The sequence below is a fragment of the Mercenaria mercenaria genome, chromosome 13 (assembly GCF_021730395.1).
Source record: "Mercenaria mercenaria strain notata chromosome 13, MADL_Memer_1, whole genome shotgun sequence".
In the NCBI taxonomy this organism is placed as follows: domain Eukaryota; kingdom Metazoa; phylum Mollusca; class Bivalvia; order Venerida; family Veneridae; genus Mercenaria; species Mercenaria mercenaria.
Window position 1 is genome coordinate 73,923,959 of NC_069373.1, and position 18,560 is coordinate 73,942,518.

Here is an 18,560-nt window from a genome sequence, read left to right on the forward strand (position 1 = left end):
TTTCGAACATTTTCAACAATTTCACGATGATAGCCTTTGATTAGTCTATCGGAGGAGATACATTTTGATAGCTGTTTTGTCCACTGATGACACAGTCAGATCTTATCAGGGTAAACACTGGTCATTTGCAAATCATTTGCACCAATACACTTCCGAACTTGACCCTAAGGGTCTTTTAAAGTTAAATCTCCTTCACACCTCTGGTGACATTTGACCCCTAAGGGTCAGATTCAGATGTCACTTTTAATTAATTGATAATGTTTAGTAATTATCACAGTTGACCTATACTGTTGACACTAAATTATAACTGTTACTTTACTCATTTAGATGAAGAATTAAGTTGCAGTTGAACATATTTTAAACTGGACAATTTATTTAAATGCCACTCTAAAATTACAACCCAATTAAATATTAAATAAACCTCATTCAATATTTAGAGTGATGCAAAACAAACTAGAAATGATTTTGAAGGTCAGACAACATTCAATACGTTGATGAAAAATAATTTTTTTTTAAAATCTTAATATACCAAACAGAAACACGCCTTACAAGCTGTATACGTAGCCCTTTTTAAAGGTCCATTACTAAGGGAAAGTGAGTTGGCAATTTTTTTCATAGCCAGTGCATAGACTTCTGCAAGACACTAAATAATGAAGATTGGAAGGTCAAAATTTACAGAAGGTCTTTGGAACTCAAAGAAATGTATGTGTATTAAGTTGAAATTTCAATCAATCGACAGAATGACCCCCCAGGTCTTTTTAACTTTCTTCATACTTCATTGAAAAATAATTGTACACATACTGCGATTTATTTCGAATTTCTACATACCAACTTTCATTTTCCAATAAAATGAAATAGTTTCTGTGCTTTTTAAAAGAAATTAAAATGTTCACTTTCCTTAGTATTCAGGACCTTTAAAGTTTTTACTGCAATTCTGTGAATCGGCACAGTAACTATAGTAAAGAGTGGATGTGGATGTATATTGAAGGTGTTATAAAGTATATTTATATATCAAATATTTATTTGGACAATCATTTAATTAAATATTTGAAAATCAATAGCATTATGCCCAGTGGAAAACTGTACTAAGTTGCTCTGAATGATAACACTGTTTGTTGCAAGGCAAATACAACATTTTGCAGAAATTATATGTGATATAAAGAAAAGATAAGTAAATTGTTTTGACATAATATTGATAAAAGAAGATTACATCATGTAAAAACATTAGATTACATCAAAAAGTTTTACAATGAAAACAAAATTATGACTGTCAGAATCTGGTAAATCACTCTTGTCAATCAGCGTGACTGATCAGTGATTGACTGTTTTGATACAGTTACAAATACCATAAATGTCATGATCGGATACTACTACATGCAGTCAATATTGACATTTCCGTAAAAAAATGATAACCATAGAAAATCTATGATACTAATCAACGTTAAAATATTTCTTATCAATTTAATGAAAATAACACTCATGAAAAATAAAACTGATGGGAAAACTAGTGTATTTTTATACTATATTGTAACTTATTCATGAATTGTTTTATTCACGTCGTCTATTTAATCATTTTCAGGTTGTTAAAAACGTTTTGTTATTAAATATTTAATTCAATTCATACATCTAATCATAAAATTCCTATAAAATCCTTCATACCTTACAGTTTATATGATTTTTCATTACTTAAACGCTCATTCATAATTCATACACATGAATTTCAATAAATTGTCAGTAAATCGCCACTCGTGATTGTATTTGGGCGAGACATTCCCCCTTTGAAGAAGATATCTATTGAATCTAATTAAAATATTCCAATTTAATTTTCAAAATCGTGCTTATTCATAATGTAGACGAAATTTTGTTCCCCTTTATAATAAATGCCCAGTAATACTAGAGTTAATCCAGCTTCTTTTTTCAAAAGGCTAAAATCACTCTGGTCACATATAGTAATCTATTTTTTTCCCTACTTTCAACATAAATCAAAGAAAGAAAAGTTTTCTGAGGATTAGATAATTGAGGTTTTACCAGTCGGAAATCATTTTTCACCCCTTGAAAACTAGTAATCAAGTTTTCATGACCTGGGATGTTAAGACTGTTGAAATAGACGTATACATTTTCTGATATATCTTATCCAGTTTCTGCATGCAAGATTCTATAAAAAATATCTGTCAGTTTAGCCCTAAAGTTCCTTTGTAGTAGTTTATTTTAATCAGCAATCAGTTTTAAAACTTCTAAAAATCTGACCTGAACTGCCAAAAAGACCTTGCTTTTGTTACGGCTGCTTCGCTTTATGCCACCTTTGATCAAGGTCAAGGTCAAACCTTGTTTAAAACAGAATGTGACTTCCAGATTCATTGCATTTGAAGTTTCATAAAAATCTGCCAAACTGATGACAACAAACATTGCTTCGAACAATAATTTACTGCAGACAAAGAATGGTATTTAAGTTTTCATTTAAATTTTTACTAAAACTGAATGAAAATCTCCACTGTTATCACAATATTATCAAGACTATCATATGCCTGAACCATGGGATGCATGTTGGAATTTCATTTTAGTTTCATAAAGTGCAGTTTTGTATTTAATTAAGTTTACATAACTATCTAGATATCAACATCTTCAATGGCCATTATCACTTAGAATAGATACTGCTTCATAGTTGATGAAGAAATAAACAGTTTTGTAATTTATACGTCTGCTTCCAGACACAGAAAAATGATTTTACTTTGAAGCACGATATAGACATATTAATTTTGACTTTCATCATTCTATTCAGAGATTTATTCTTATAAAGGATGTGCCTGGAATTTCTAACTGAAATACAGCTGAAACTCTGCAGCTTGAATTCCAATTTTTGATCAAGCATTTTACTTCGAAATAACCGAAATTCGACTTATAATAATACTTTGTGCACACGATTTCTGATGTCTTGAGATAGCCGGAATTTTGGGTTAAGCGAGTTGAAGATACTGAGTTACAACTATAAAATCATTAAATCTGAAATAGTAGCTGTTACTGTTACATTAAAATAATTGTACATGTATGTTCAGGGAGTCAACAGACACTGAGGTACTTGAAAGAATAAAAATATCAGTTACACAAGTGCATCTATCAACTTTCTTATCTCAAGAAAGTAAGACAATCAACAAATTGCAATATCAAAACTTTTAATACTTTCTAAATCATGAAAAAATGTCTTTCAAAAGTATTATTGGACTGGTATGCATATCTAAAATTAAGTCAAGGATACAATTTTAAATGTAGTGTACCATTCTACACTAGACTGCATCCGTAACAAATCATCCGAACAGGTCGCTATTCAATAAAGTAATACAATACGAAAATAAGCGCCAGTTTAACACTGACATAACACAATTATTATAAAAACGCATAATATAATGATTAATTACGTACCTAGTGGTTGATATCCTTGATTTATTTCGACCACAATCTTCATCAACGATATCTTGTATCGCACCAAATCGTATCACATACTGCACACAAACAAAACAAACGGAAGAAAAGTTGCAGTGCTCTTTGTACTTGCTATATCAGTATCAGAAAAACACGATGTGATATTACAATTTTTCTAGCAACCTGTCGCCAACCGAAACCGACTACAAGCGGGAACACTTCCTCCGAATGAAACCAATATCATAAGAATGCAGTGGTACAAAAATCTGAGATGGATTCAATCTTGGATCAATGAGAAAACAATAATTGTTAACATTGGTTTAGAAGAAATAAACAATTACTCTGTTATTGAAACAATGGAGTGAATAATCATACCCAGAAACGAATGATTAATGTCCAATTCCAGTCCATTTATCAACTCCTCCGAGTTAATCAATTCTGATCAGTGTTGCATTTGTGTAAAATACACTGTTCCACAGCCAACTGGGGGGACTGGGGGGTGGGGGTTGAGGGAACAAACAGACTAATTTTCATGGCTGAGGTAACCCTGGATTAAATAAAATCCCAAGAAAAACCTAAACTCCTATGCTTGAAATCAAAGAATTAATGTCTCAAAATAAATGCCAATGGTCCCATGTAAGTATTAAAGTACACAGTAATGTTCTCAAACAATACTTTATAATATGTCCTTAAACAGTTTAAATAAGATAACAGAAGTTTGAACTTCCAAGGTTTACTAAATCCAAATTCTTCCTTATTAAGGTTTCGATGGAGGCCTTGAGAAACAAAAATCAAACAACACCAAATCATAGAAAGAAAGAGTTGTTTGACATGAAAATTGAACAGCATGTAAAACATGTATATTACTTTATGAAACAAGTGTCAGTATACTGATATAAACATTGAATTCCGGAAAAGGGCTGCCTAAAGGGGCTCCACTTCCGGACAGTTAAACGCCTTTAAAAACTCACCATTTTCAAAGAACAGTTACACATGTTCGTTTTGATGCATTTGCAATAGCGTGCGAGTGGTGAAATTTCGCATAACAAGGTGGAACACAGTTTTCAGCAATTGTTTATCATTATTTTTTTACATATGACATTTATTTTCAAAGGGAGACAACTGTTCTCGATTATTTTAAGTATAAATGGCATTCATTTTCAAAGGGAAACAACTTTTTCCATTTATTTTAAGTAATCTTTGAGAAAAAGTTGTCTCCCTTTGAAAATGAATGCCATTTGTAAAGAAAAAAAGATAAACAATTGCTGAAAACTGTGTTCCACCTTGTTACGTGAAATTTCACCACTCGCACGCTATTGCAAATGCATCAAAACAAACATGTGTAACAGTTCTTTGAAAATGGTGAGTTTTTAAAGGCGTTTAACTGTCCGGAAGTGGAGCCCCTTTAGGCAGCCCTTTTCCGGAATTCAATGTTTATATCAGTATACTGACACTTGTTTCGTAAAGTAATATACATGTTTTACATGCTGTTCAATTTTCATGTCGAACAACTCTTTCTTTCTATGATTTGGTGTTGTTTGATTTTTGTTTCTCAAGGCCTCCATCGAAACCTTAAACAATAATTTGCAAGTGTCCTAACTGAAGGCTAAGCTAAGTAAATGATGGAAGCAATATTGAACAGACCAAGAAAAGAAGAAAGGAAAAACATTATTGCAGTCATTAGACAATAATTACCCATGTTTTATTCTGTAACAGACAAAGGGAATTGGAGTTTATCCTACCAGAATACCTCACAATTCTGGCCAAGTCTGTTCTCTAATGGGGCATAAAATCTTGGAATAATGGATGATCTGTTTTAAAAGTAGAACTCCAATTTGATATTCAGCTAAACAACAACTTCCATGAGATATTGCTTAGTCAGTTATTTCAAAAATGTTCTTGTTGCCTGCATTTTTATTGGATTGCAAAGCTAAAAAGATGATTTGGACAAGAGAGCCATGTATTTCCATGGCTGCTCACCTGATTGAACAATTTTGTTACACTCAGCAAAAAAAACCCCGAGCTTTAACCAAAATTCAATCAACTCCTTGTTGCAGTGGCAGCGATTTATGAAACTGAAGGTAGCATTTACAAAAGAAAGTCACTTAATAAAATGTCTATTTTTTTTTAAATTTAAAAATTTGCAAATACCAAACTATCAAATGTCCAATTATTTGAAACTGAAATACATGGAGAAGCATGTTTGTTACACGCCAAGACAATACATGCAAAGAATACTGAATGTGATGGAACTGCAGACCTCACATGCTTTAATTTTCATCATGCATCCTCTAAGACCGTCCAATTAAGTTTGGTTTCCACTTTCTAATTTTAAGATTATCACCAGCTATTTTTTTTACGTAATGGTCAATCCTCGCAGACAGAAGTTTGTCAATGCAAATATTACGCGGAAGACCGAAATTAATTCGGAGCCTGAATAAGTAAAATCATTCAGTGTAATGTCAATATTAGATGGCAGATAGTAGATGCAAAAGTGGGAAAATCCATTATCTGTCCACAAATTCAACAGTTGAGAAATGATGTGTAAACCGATTACGGAAGAAGCTGGGATCCGTGATGCAAATGCTCGTATTTTATTCATCAAGTGTCTACTTGCTATGGTAATCAACGCAACAATCAGATATATTGAAGGTCTTCCATATGTATTTTGAAGATCATCTCTCATGCTAAATGCCAAATATATACAGACAATTCCAAACATTTATCCCTTGAAAATACGTCCGCTGGTTTAATATTAAGTTAGACTGGATTTAAGAGAAAAGCAATGAAATAAAGAAGAAATATCTGACAACGAAATCAGACTTTTTCACATTCTATGACATAGTTAGGGTAAACTTCATTGAAGTATCTTCAAAAACAACAAGAGCTGTCACTAATGCTGACAAATGCCCCCCGCAGCGCCTTGAACATTAACCTGGTGACCTTGACCTTTGACCCGGTGACCCCAAAGTCAATAGGGGTCGTGTACTCAATAAGTACTATTAGCATGTGAAGTTTGAAGGTCCTGGGTGTAGTGGTTCGCCAGTAAAGTGCCTTCATGCAAAAAGTTAACGTTGCAAAGTTAAAGTTGTGACGAACTAACGGACAGACAGTTGAAAACTAATATGCCTCCCTTCGGGGGGGGGGGGGGCATAAAAAACAAAATGCTGCAAAAATGTCTGATAACAAAATACTTCTGAATCTCTATCACTAACAAGAGGACCATGATGGTCCTGAATCGCTCACCTATCTCCACATGACCCAGTGTTCAACTGAGTATGACATCCTTATTTCTATTATTTGACATAGTGACCTAGTTTTTGAGCACATGTGACCTAGATATCATCAAGATAAAAAATTCTGACCAATTTTCATGAAGATCCATTGAAAAACATGGCCTCTAGAGAGGTCACAAGGTTTTTCTATTATTTGACCTAATGACCTAGTTTTTGAAGGCACGTGACCCACTTTTAAACTTGACCTAGATATCATCAAGGTGAACATTCTCACCAATTTTCATGAAGATCTCATGAAAAATGGCCTCTAGAGAGGTCACAAGGTTTTTCTATTTTTCGACCTACTGACCTAGTTTTTGACCGCACATGACCCAGTTACGAACCTGACCTAGATATCATCAAGGTGAACATTCTCACCAATTTTCATGAAGATCCATTGAGAAATACGGCCTCTAGAGAGGTCACAAGGTTTTTTCTATTTTTAGACCTACTGACCTAGTTTTTGACCCCACGTGACCCAGTTTTGTATCTGACTTAGATATCATCAAGATGAACATTCTGACCAATATTCATGAAGATCTCATGAAAAATATGGCCTCTAGAGAGGTCACAAGGTTTTTCTATTTTTAGATCTACTGACCTAGTTTTAACCCCACGTGACCCAGTTTCGAACTTGACCTAGATATCTTCAAGGTGAACATTCTCACCAATTTTCATGAAGATCCATTGAAAAATATCGCCTCTAGAGAGGTCACAAGGTTTTCCTATTTTTAGACCTACTGACCTAGTTTTAGACCGCACATGACCCAGTTTCGAACTCGATCTAGATATCATCAAGGTGAACATTCTGACCAAATTTCATGAAGATCCATTGAGAAATATGGCCACTAGAGAGGTCACAAGGTTTTTCTATTTTTAGATCTACTGACCTAGTTTTTGACCCCACATGACCCAGTTTCGAACTTGACCTAGATATCACAAGGTGAACATTCTGACCAATATTCATGAAGATCTCATGAAAATATGGCCTCTAGAGAGGTCACAAGGTTTTTCTATTTTTAGATCTACTGACCTAGTTTTTAACCCCACGTGACCCAGTTTCGAACTTCACCTAGATATAATCAAGATGAACATTCTGACCAATTTTCATGAAGATGCATTGAGAAATATGGCCTCTAGAGAGGTCACAAGGTTTTTCTATTTTTAGACCTAATGACCTGTTTTTTGACCCTACGTGACCCAGTTTCGAACATTGACCTAGATATCATCAAGATGAACATTCTGACCAATTTTCATGAAGATCTTGTGAAATATTTGGCCTCTAGAGAGGTCACAAGGTTTTTCTATTTTTAGACCTACTGACCTAGTTTTTGACCCCACGTGACCCAGTTTCGAACTTGACCTAGATATCATCAAGGTGAACATTCGACCAATATTAATGAAGATCTCATGAAAAATATGGCCTCTAGAGAGGTCACAAGGTTTTTCTATTTTTAGATCTACTGACCTAGTTTTTTAACCCCACGTGACCCAGTTTCGAACTTGACCTAGATATCATCAAGATGAACATTCTGACCAATTTTCATGAAGATGCATTGAGAAATATGGCCTCTAGAGAGGTCACAAGGTTTTTCTATTTTTAGACCTAATGACCTAGTTTTTGACCCTACGTGACCCAGTTTCGAACTTGACCTAGATATCATCAAGATAAACATTCTGACCAATATTCATGAAGATCTCATGAAAAATATGGCCTCTAGAGAGGTCACAAGGTTTTTCTATTTTTAGATCTACTGACCTAGTTTTTTGATCCCACGTGACCCAGTTTCGAACTTGACCTAGATATCATCAAGGTGAACATTCTGACCAATTTTCATGAAGATCTTGTGAAATATATGGCCTCTAGAGAGGTCACAAGGTTTTTCTATTTTTAGACCTACTGACCTAGTTTTTGATGGCACGTGACCCAGTTTCGAACTTGACCTAGATATCATCAAGATGAACATTCTGACCAACTTTCATAAAGATCCCATGAAAAATGTGACCTCTAGAGTGGTCACAAGCAAAAGTTTACGGACGCACGGACGCACGGACGCACTGACGCACGGACGGACGACGGACGACGGACACCGCGCGATCACAAAAGCTCACCTTGTCACTTTGTGACAGGTGAGCTAAAAAGCAAATAAAACACACAATATAAGTGACCACACTTCCAAGCAAGCAAGATTACAAAGTCATAGTTTGGCAGAATTAATTCTGAATATAATAGTATTCCAATTAATTACCACTTGACAACAGTATACACCTTAATAATAAATCAAGCAAATCACAACAAAACAGTCTGAAAACAAAATACCAACTAAATGCAGAAGCAAACCAGAAGCAGAAATACCTTCAAGCATCATCCAAAACAAATGTTTATTTTCTTCAAAGAACATCAGAATATGTTTTTGGGTGGTCAAGACATCACAATATAGAAAGATAGCAAAAAAAATAATCCTGTTTATAAAAAAAAACGTTACCATTTATAATGTTAGTAATAGGTTAATGAATTCAAAAGAAATCTAATTAATTATATTAAAGTAATGTAATTAATTATATTAATGTAAAATCTACAAAATGGCAAAAAGTAATAGATATCCTTACGACAGAATGTTCTACTATTTAGTATCTATGATGGCATGCTGTGCTTGTTTCTGCCACATTGTTCTTGCGTACAGGCATCCCTACCCGCAAGACCACACAACTGCACAGCAAAATTAGGGTGACATCATGACAGTTTCTCTTGTGTTGGCACCCCATCTTTTTATGTCCTTATGCTGTCAGGGGCATTATGGTACAACAGTAGAATTTTTCCATGTTGTCATGCTAATAGGAGCAACTTGCGAAATCACCATGACACAACAAAATAAGAAAAGTCTAGTTGTCAGACTTATTTTAACCATACAATAATTTTTCTCCTACTTGCGGTGATTTTTCTTTATCATTCCGATGGCACTGCCAAATATGACAACCTCTCAATTGATTTTCACACCTCCAAAGGCGAAGAGCTTTTTCAAATTCATATTCTTAAATCAATACAGAGACGGCCATCTGGGGGAACTTATTAGTTGCCTCAATTACCTACAATTTTCTAGACGGTGTCCATTTCCCTTGCCGCTAATTAGAAAAAAATCGTAATGAGCTTTAACACATTTGACATTAATCTATAGCTTATGGGACTATCTCATTAAGAGCAATTTTAGAATTTGATCTACTTCGTAGGAGTAGAGTTGTGTTATATTCCAACAACATTTTTCTTGTTATTTCAGAGTTTAGATCTGGAATAGCCCTAAGAGAAGCTGCTGAAATAGTTTCTCCACCTATGCATTTAATGATACATTTTTAGCATGGTATAATCTATTTTGTGAGGTTTTACCTCATATTAACACAATTTTAGGTCATATGGTGACATTGCAGACCCGAAAAGCCCATTGGCAACGTAGGGCACCCTGGCAGAACAACAGATCTCTTCCATAAGGCAGATAGATGTCTTCCTCACATGAAAGACCTCTATACCAAAGCTGGGACAACTGATTTGAAGTCAGCAACATTCAAGCTCGGTCCTAGCAGTTTCATCTTTTGATTTATTAATTCTGTATATTGCTATATTTGTAAGTATGACCTGCAATTCTATTTGGCAAGTTTCATATGAAATCAATTTCAATTCAAAGAAGCAATAGGTTTAGCAGATCTTCAGACTGTTCTTTTAATCTTTTGCATGTATTTTCTTTCCGCAAAGCCATACAAAGTTGGCAAAAAGTGTCAATTATAAAATACCAGCTGATTTTTCAATCAGGAAGGCACGGAGATTAAGTTTGTTATAATCGTATAATTAGTCTACCTGCGTTCCGCTATAACTGTAATGTTCTGCAATAATATAAATCGCTGCCAAAAGTCAAAAACTTGCGATATTTTGACACTTGGTTATGAAATATGAAACATCTATTTAGTACAAATCATTTCAAATGAGACATTTCAAATCATAAATAAATACAGCAGACAGTGAGCTCATATCAATTGTACAATACAATACTCATGCGTAAATGCCGTAAATGCCAGCAATCCTGACAAGCTGTAAATTGTACAGTAATTTGTTGCCTACAAAAAATATTTTACAGGTTATGTAATAATTTTTCATCTTCAGTCGACACACCCTCATTAATTGTATGTTTAAGTTCTTTTTCTGAAGAAATTAATTTTGTGCAATAAAAACGAAAATATTTGGCTTTGAACTGTACGTATTTAAATTTAAATAAAATCTTTCTGAGGAAGTGTTATCTTTTTTCTTAAAATTTCTAAAGACTTCCGTCTGCCTTATAAAGAAATATTAGAAATTTCTAGAAAAAAATCATTTCTGTCTACTTGGAAACAATAATTCTACCAACGCTCAAAGCTGCAATTATAGAAAATTCTCTGTGAGAAGATTACAGTTGAGTTGCGAGCGGGTGTTTCGAGGTCTGCAAAAGAGACACTTCGGCGTTCATATTTATTGATTAAAAAAAACTGCCTTATAAAATTCAGTGTGTGGTAAAATTTGTCAAGCATGCGTCTTCTGGCATGTTGCTGGTGAGCAACAATAGAGTAATTGCACATTCGGGAATTGTTGCTATTTTAGTACATCAATTTCGCAATGTTCAAATTGACTTTAATGTACAAGATGTATGGTTGAGGCCAGAGATGACAACCATTTCATCAGTTTTAGTAGCTTTCCAAACTTTGGATTCTGGGAAAAAATCTTCCGATGTGTTATGTAATCTTGCAATGAGTCATAGAAATTCTATACGTATTCCCTTTCTCTATATCCCTGAAATGGAAAAAATGTGAACGACTTAACTGCTGGCCTGATCCCAATAAGCTAGCTGTTCGGTAACCCATGAATCTCATAATTCCAGCATCTGACTCAGAAAGAATGATCAGCACAATCCTGAAATTGTCCAACTGCAATGCTACATTTTGTGGCTGGTCTCGAAAATAAGAACCTGGGCACACCATTGTCCAACTGAATTTGGAGACATTTAATAGTCTCAAAATGCTTTCTTACTTGCCATTCGTCACCTTTCAATTTGTACTCAGAAACATCCAGTTAGGGCAAAACACCATTCTGAGTAAAGTCTCGAAACTCTAGCTGACTGACTGATTGATTAATTCTCACTAGAGCTCAATCTTCCAATTGACCAATGGCAAAGCACATTCTGAGTAAGTCTCGAACTCACCTACATGTATTCTGACTCTCTCATTACATGCAAAGCACATCGATAGCCAAATCTAGTGATGATTGTTCTGACTCAATTTCATTGACATGGAAAGCACTTGAGTAAATCTCGAAATCACATGATGTTGATTGACTCAATCTTCAATTGACCAATGGCAAGCACCATTCTGTAAGTCTCAAAATCAGCTGATGATGGTGATTCTAGCTCAATCTTCAATGACATGGCAAGCATCATTCTGAGTAAAGTTTGAAACTCTACCTGACTGATTGGTTGATTCTGAGCTCAATCTTCCAATTGACAATGGCAAAGCACCATTCTGAGTAAAGTCTCGAAACTCTAGCTGACTGATTGGTTGATTCTGAGCTCAATCTTCCAATTGACCAATGGCAAAGCACCATTCTGAGTAAAGTCTCAAAACACTAGCTGACTGATTGGTTGATTCTGAGCTCAATCTTCAAATTGACCAATGGCAAAGCACCATTCTGAGTAATTTTAGTCTCAAAATTCTAGCTGACTGATTGGTTGCTTCTCACTGAGAGCTCAATCTTCAAATTGACCAATGGCAAAGCACCATTCTGAGTAAAGTCTCAAAACTCTAGCTGACTGATTGGTTGATTCTGAGCTCAATCTTCAAATTGACCAATGGCAAAGCACCATTCTGAGTAAAGTCTCAAAACTCTAGCTGACTGATTGGTTGATTCTGAGCTCAATCTTCAAATTGACCAATGGCAAAGCACCATTCTGAGTAAAGTCTCAAAATTCTAGCTGACTGATTGGTTTCTTCTCACTGAGAGCTCAATCTTCAAATTGACCAATGGTAAAGCACATTCTGAGTAATTAGTCTCAAAATCTAGCTGACTGATTGGTTGCATCTCTGAGACTCAATCTTCAAATTGACCAATGGCAAAGCACCATTCTGAGTAATTTAGTCTCAAACTCTAGCTGAGATGTGGTTGATTTCACTGAGCTCAATCTTCAAATTGACCAAGGCAAAGCACCATTCTGAGTAATAGTCTCAAAATCTAGCTGACTGATTGGTTTATTCACTGAGCTCAATCTTCAAATTGACCAATGGCAAAGCACATTCTGAGTAAAGTCTCAAATCTAGCTGACTGATTGGTTATTCCTGAGCTCAATCTTCAAATTGCCATGGAAAGCACCATTCTGAGTAAAGTCTCAAAATTCTAGCTGACTGATTGGTTTCTTCTCACTGAGAGCTCAATCTTCAAATTGACCAATGGCAAAGCACCATTCTGAGTAAGTCTCAAAACTCTAGCTGACTGATTGGTTGATTCATGGAGCTCAATCTTCAAATTGACCAATGGCAAACAGCATTCATAATCTCATTTAGTACAGTCTCCAAATAACACCTAGCACTAGAGTTCACAGATAGAATTCATGGAGTATTTTTACTGATTTTATAACATGGGGAATAACTCTGTAATGGGCATAATTATAGAAACTGTAAAATACTGTTAATCCGTGCTGATCTGGCATGACAGTACATAATTTCACAATGGCACATCATTTCTCAGATGTGTCTCAATTACACTTCTATTCACCTCAAAATTACCTTTTTCTCAGAGAAGACTTACAATTAGTAATTAAGCAACTGCCTCAGTAAAAATGCATCATGGGTAATTAATTAGTCAGACAATTACCACTCATCCAGAGGCTTGATTCCCATCCTGGTAAGTGGAAAGCTTTAAGAGTTTAAAATATAAGTGCATTTCAGTTTTTGTACAAGCATGTAGTAGATCAGAAAATTAATGTCAGTGCAATTTTTCTTCTTCACATATTCTTTGGCCAAAAAACTAGCTCATACACAAGGGTTTGAATGATGGTATGGCATAATGAAGAATATGTAACTGAAAAAAAATTGATGGTTGTTATATCAGGTTCATGGCATTCTGTTTGCTTTGTTTGAGTGTAACACTATTTTATCAACAAAGTATCTGTTATGTTACGGAAATAATTGCCAGTACCAGTGTTCTTAGCTATTGTACCAGAATTGAAAAGTTCCCTACAATTACGGTATCTTACAACTTGCAATGCGGATGACAAATGACTAAAGCCAAATCATCTGCAAGCAATTTTAAAGTTACTGTATAAAACAAAGTCCTCTGCACAGGAGAAAAAGTTCAAACAGCAAAACAAAAACAAAATGCTATCTTATAAAAAAAGATGTACCTAAATAATAGTTTGTATATCCAACCATTGAACCAATAACCATTAATAATATATCGTAATTAAATCACTATGTCATTTTAAAGTCCTGAAAGCCAAACAAAGATGTAATAATACTGTATAGGGTGTTACTGGACATTCAACCCGTCCATAAAACATGATGTGGTCAAGCGGGAAGCAAGATCCAGTATCGATTAATTAAGCCAATATTGCTGACAAACATTCAACAGAGGATCATATCAAAGCCAAACATTCAATAGAAGGGATAACAAAAACAATTTCCACATAATAACTTCATTTCCCACCTGCGTTTAATGTTGACACTTCCGTATGATTATGATTTACTGAAGAATCAACCTGGAACATTGAAAGCAAAACAAACTTTGAAACAAGGGGTTACACTGGAAGGAAATGGTTGTGCAGACATAAAAGAGGGTTAGAATTGTCAAGACCAGGACACAATATGTTTACCCTGCTAAATTTCTAAAATGCACTGGTTCATCATTCAATCTAGGCATAATCACTTATTATTCAAAGGGGTGCTTGCTGAAAATTTACTGACTGAATAGCAAACAGTGCAGACCATGATCAGCCTGCACTTTTGATGCAGATAACTGCTCTGGTTGCAAAGGCAAAATCACTTGCCAACAGCAGGCTAAAGGTTAAGATTTAGCGTCTGTTGAAATCTGTCGGAGAAATTCATAAAACTTCTCACTAGTTACAAATCGTAACATTTAACATTTCATACTGAAGTTTTACAAGAACATTTTGAATACGTAAATTGACTAAACTGCGTGTCTTCCCCTGTACTGTCCAAGTTATCTGCAGCACTGAGTTATCTGAAATACTGCCTGATTTATCCAAAGTGCTGTCCACGTAACCCACAGTGCTGCGAGATTTATTCACAGCGCTGCCCGAGTTACCCCCAGCCCTGACTGAGTTAGGCAAAAAGACAATCTTCAAAGAGTACATGCAAACATTTTACATATAAAATTGACAGAAAGTTTCCAGTCAGTCTCATTTTACCTGCTTGTTCTAGTGTTACTAAGACAAACAGAATCAATTCAAAGCAAATAAGAATGACTCTAAAATCAATTTTGCAACAGTTAGTTGGTTTTGGGGAAGAACACTATCATGTAACTCAAGTTTTTTTTTTTTGAAGCTTAATGTCCAAAAAAATGTCGACTGACAATAAGAGTTAAATTAGAGTTCTACCATACAAAAGAAATCTTGTAAAATGACATTTTTTTTTCAAATCGGCTAAAGCACACTGCAAAATCCATCAGTCATAATATCTGCTGTGAAGTGTTCCAATAAATACTCATTTCAACAAAAAAGTCAAGATTCCAGGGAAGTTATCTATCTCTTTCTTTAAGTTTTTTTAATTAGCACATTTCTACTGACAAATTGTTCTCAGTAAGTATCTCCCCGCGGCTTTTTGTCAGCAAATCCTCTCAAATCCTCATTCTTAATGTCGTCACATCGAGGAGGTACGCGTATTGATTAGGTAAAACAACGAGTCCTTTGGTACTACTAAAACCCGACATATTTCGAGTAATTCTAATGCATCTGTAGTAAAAAGCTCTTGCAATCCAATAAATAAGGATATATTTCCATTAGATATATCTGGGAAATTCTAAAATATTTCGTAATAAAACAAACAAAGCCATTTTCAATTTGCAGAAATGATACTCCCAAGAATAGCTAATAAAATTTTCATGATCTGAATTTTAGTTATAAACTTTCAAAATAATTCGTCTATTATGGCCAAAATTCCGAACAGGGTCTTCAGCATTATAACGTATGCTGCAAGGATTATTCAGTAGTAATAAGTAAGACTGTAAATGTAGATCACACTCATCATCATCATCATCATCATCATCATTATCAGCATCAGTAACCAGTGGTTGAATATTTCTTTAATTTTCAAATGAACAAATTAAACTAACTATAATTTGTTCTCAAGGACTAAAGTATTTCCATCATTTGCACCAAATCTTTGTTGTTCAGTCGTTTTCATAACATACAATGACGAGAAAGCTGTTACACGACTCTTGCGATACCTAGTAATCACGCCCAATATCATCAACAGCTTTAATAAAAACGGATGTCTCTTGCATTCTAACACCTGTCTTTGTGACGACTTCATACCTATTCTTGTGACAATACAACAATTTGTGACGTGCTAGATAGTTTCTATGGAAATTAATGATATTTCGATCACATTTCTTCATCATAAAAACAGTAAAATTACAATAATAGTAATTATATTTCTTCCTTTTCTGGAGACTGTTTTCATTCATCACGGTGAGCTAAAAATGGCATATCTTGTTATAATGTTTAAATAATTACAGATCAGACTGTAAGTGAAAAAACTGAGAAAAAAATCATTTCCGTTGACAGTTAAAGATCCAACAAAAAAGGAAAGTCTTTTACATACCTTAACTCGATATAACCAACTCCAAATGAACACACGGAACAACAGTGCTCTCGACAAGAAATTCAAGCAATTGTACGATTTCCCAGGAGTCCTTAAATGTTCCGCAATCAATTTGACAAATAGAAGATGCAGTCAACAGGACAAAAAGCTGCTGGTTTCAATTTAATTTTAATATTTCATCTAACAGAACAACAGTTTCTAAAAACCACAGTGTGTTTTCATTTACTATTCATCTCTCCAATTCAAACACAGGTAGTATTTTTTTCCCCCCACCAAAATATTTTGCAAAAACAGCTACAAATGTTTTTCTTGCCTGAATCATGTAATATCGTAATGTCCCACTTGTTTATTCAATAAAGTATTATTACAGTTCAAAAACTGAAGAGAGGCAGAAAAAGAAATAATATTGATTTATTTAACCAATCACTCTCCCTATCAAGGGGATCTTTCTGGTAACTCTTAGCAAATCATACAGCCTCAGTCTTTGAAGTCTAAGGAATGATGAATAAGCCAATGGTATCAATCTCAAGTGCTGATCATCCCTCTGCTACAACCAAAATGGAATGAGAAATATATCTTTGATCACTAAAATCATGTTGGTATACAAACATTTCTTTAAAACACAGAATAAATTCAGTGTCTTTGAGGTGAAACGCTATCTTGTATTAGGCATTTTTAGTTTAAATCTCACAATTTAGTATGTAGTCATTAATAAAGAATGATTCACTATTTCCAAAGACATTTTTTTACTTTCTGCAGACAGGAAAGCCAAAAAAAAGTGACTGTTACGTGGTCCGATATTGTTTAAAACATCTTACTGCTCCAGTCGATACTCATTCCACACTCATTATTTCAACAAAGAATATCATTTTCATCAAAAATGAATCATGCCTTCAATAGAAACCGATTATTTCTGATCATTTTGTATTCATGATCCCGATTCAATGGTACCGTTTATTCAACGAACACGAAGAATGTTCCCGACAAAAACAGTCGTAATCTGTCCCTCTAGAATACGGCAAATCAAAATGCAAATACATGGGATAGATTTTCACCGTGCACAAGCTATAAAGGGTTTTAGTTTTCAAATGACATAATCTAAGAATGAGAATGATTCACACTGGTTGCTGAGACCTTTAGCAGCCATCTGCGAACACAAATTGTTGAAAGTGCCGTAATGCGAATGAAAATACCCTTTAATGTGTATGACAGAACTGCATGCCTTTCTCAAATTGTTGAAACTGTCACAATTTGTACAAGGAAACAGTATTACGCATATGAAAAATACCACTGTTTCCAACATCCGATACTTAGATATAGGTTCTTAAGATCTGTATCAAAATGCTACCATTCCCGGCAAGCACAAGCAGTCAGAAAAATCTCTAATACATTATTTACGTAACACCTCCTGAATATTGCATTTGCACCACTGGTCAACCAAATTTTTCCAAATTTACATAAATTTCCATCAAAAATTGTATTTGAAACTTGCTATTGAACAATTAACATCCATTTAAAATTCCTGCAACTTCAAAGTAAACAAGATCATCCATACCCCTGGTTTAATTCGCCTAATGACATTTCTCCAGCACTGTATTGTTACACATGTTACATTCTTTATGAAATTTCCAGAGTGATATTCCGGCTAAATAACCACTTCATTTTGTTGACCCATTAATGAATCATGGAAAAAATGACAATGAGCACACAAAACCATAACAAAACATGACAATCGAGGAGAAAATCAATGATTTCCCTTACAGAGTCACTGACTCCATGGCGATATTATTCAGTGGATACTGACAAGGGCTAAGTAGGGTCAGAGGCTGAGAAAAGTTAGGATGCCCTTTCTTTACATGGACTACTTTTTGGAAATTTTCTGTTAAAGTAGTGTAACTTACAGCCTTCACCTAAACGAATCCCAGTTGCTGTAAGATATTAATGTTTGACACTGAATTTCAACTGATTTATAATTTACCTACTGATTCTGAAGAAAAGCTTAAAACTTTTTTAATCACTCTC

The 18,560-nt window shown here is 34.5% G+C and overlaps 1 protein-coding gene across 3 annotated transcripts in view; it reads right to left on the reverse strand.

The window, feature by feature from the left end:
- Window positions 1–18,560, reverse strand: part of LOC128548020 (E3 ubiquitin-protein ligase PDZRN3-like) — a 233,718-nt gene that overhangs the window by 41,478 nt on the left and 173,680 nt on the right. The gene's annotated exons all lie outside the window — the stretch shown is intronic.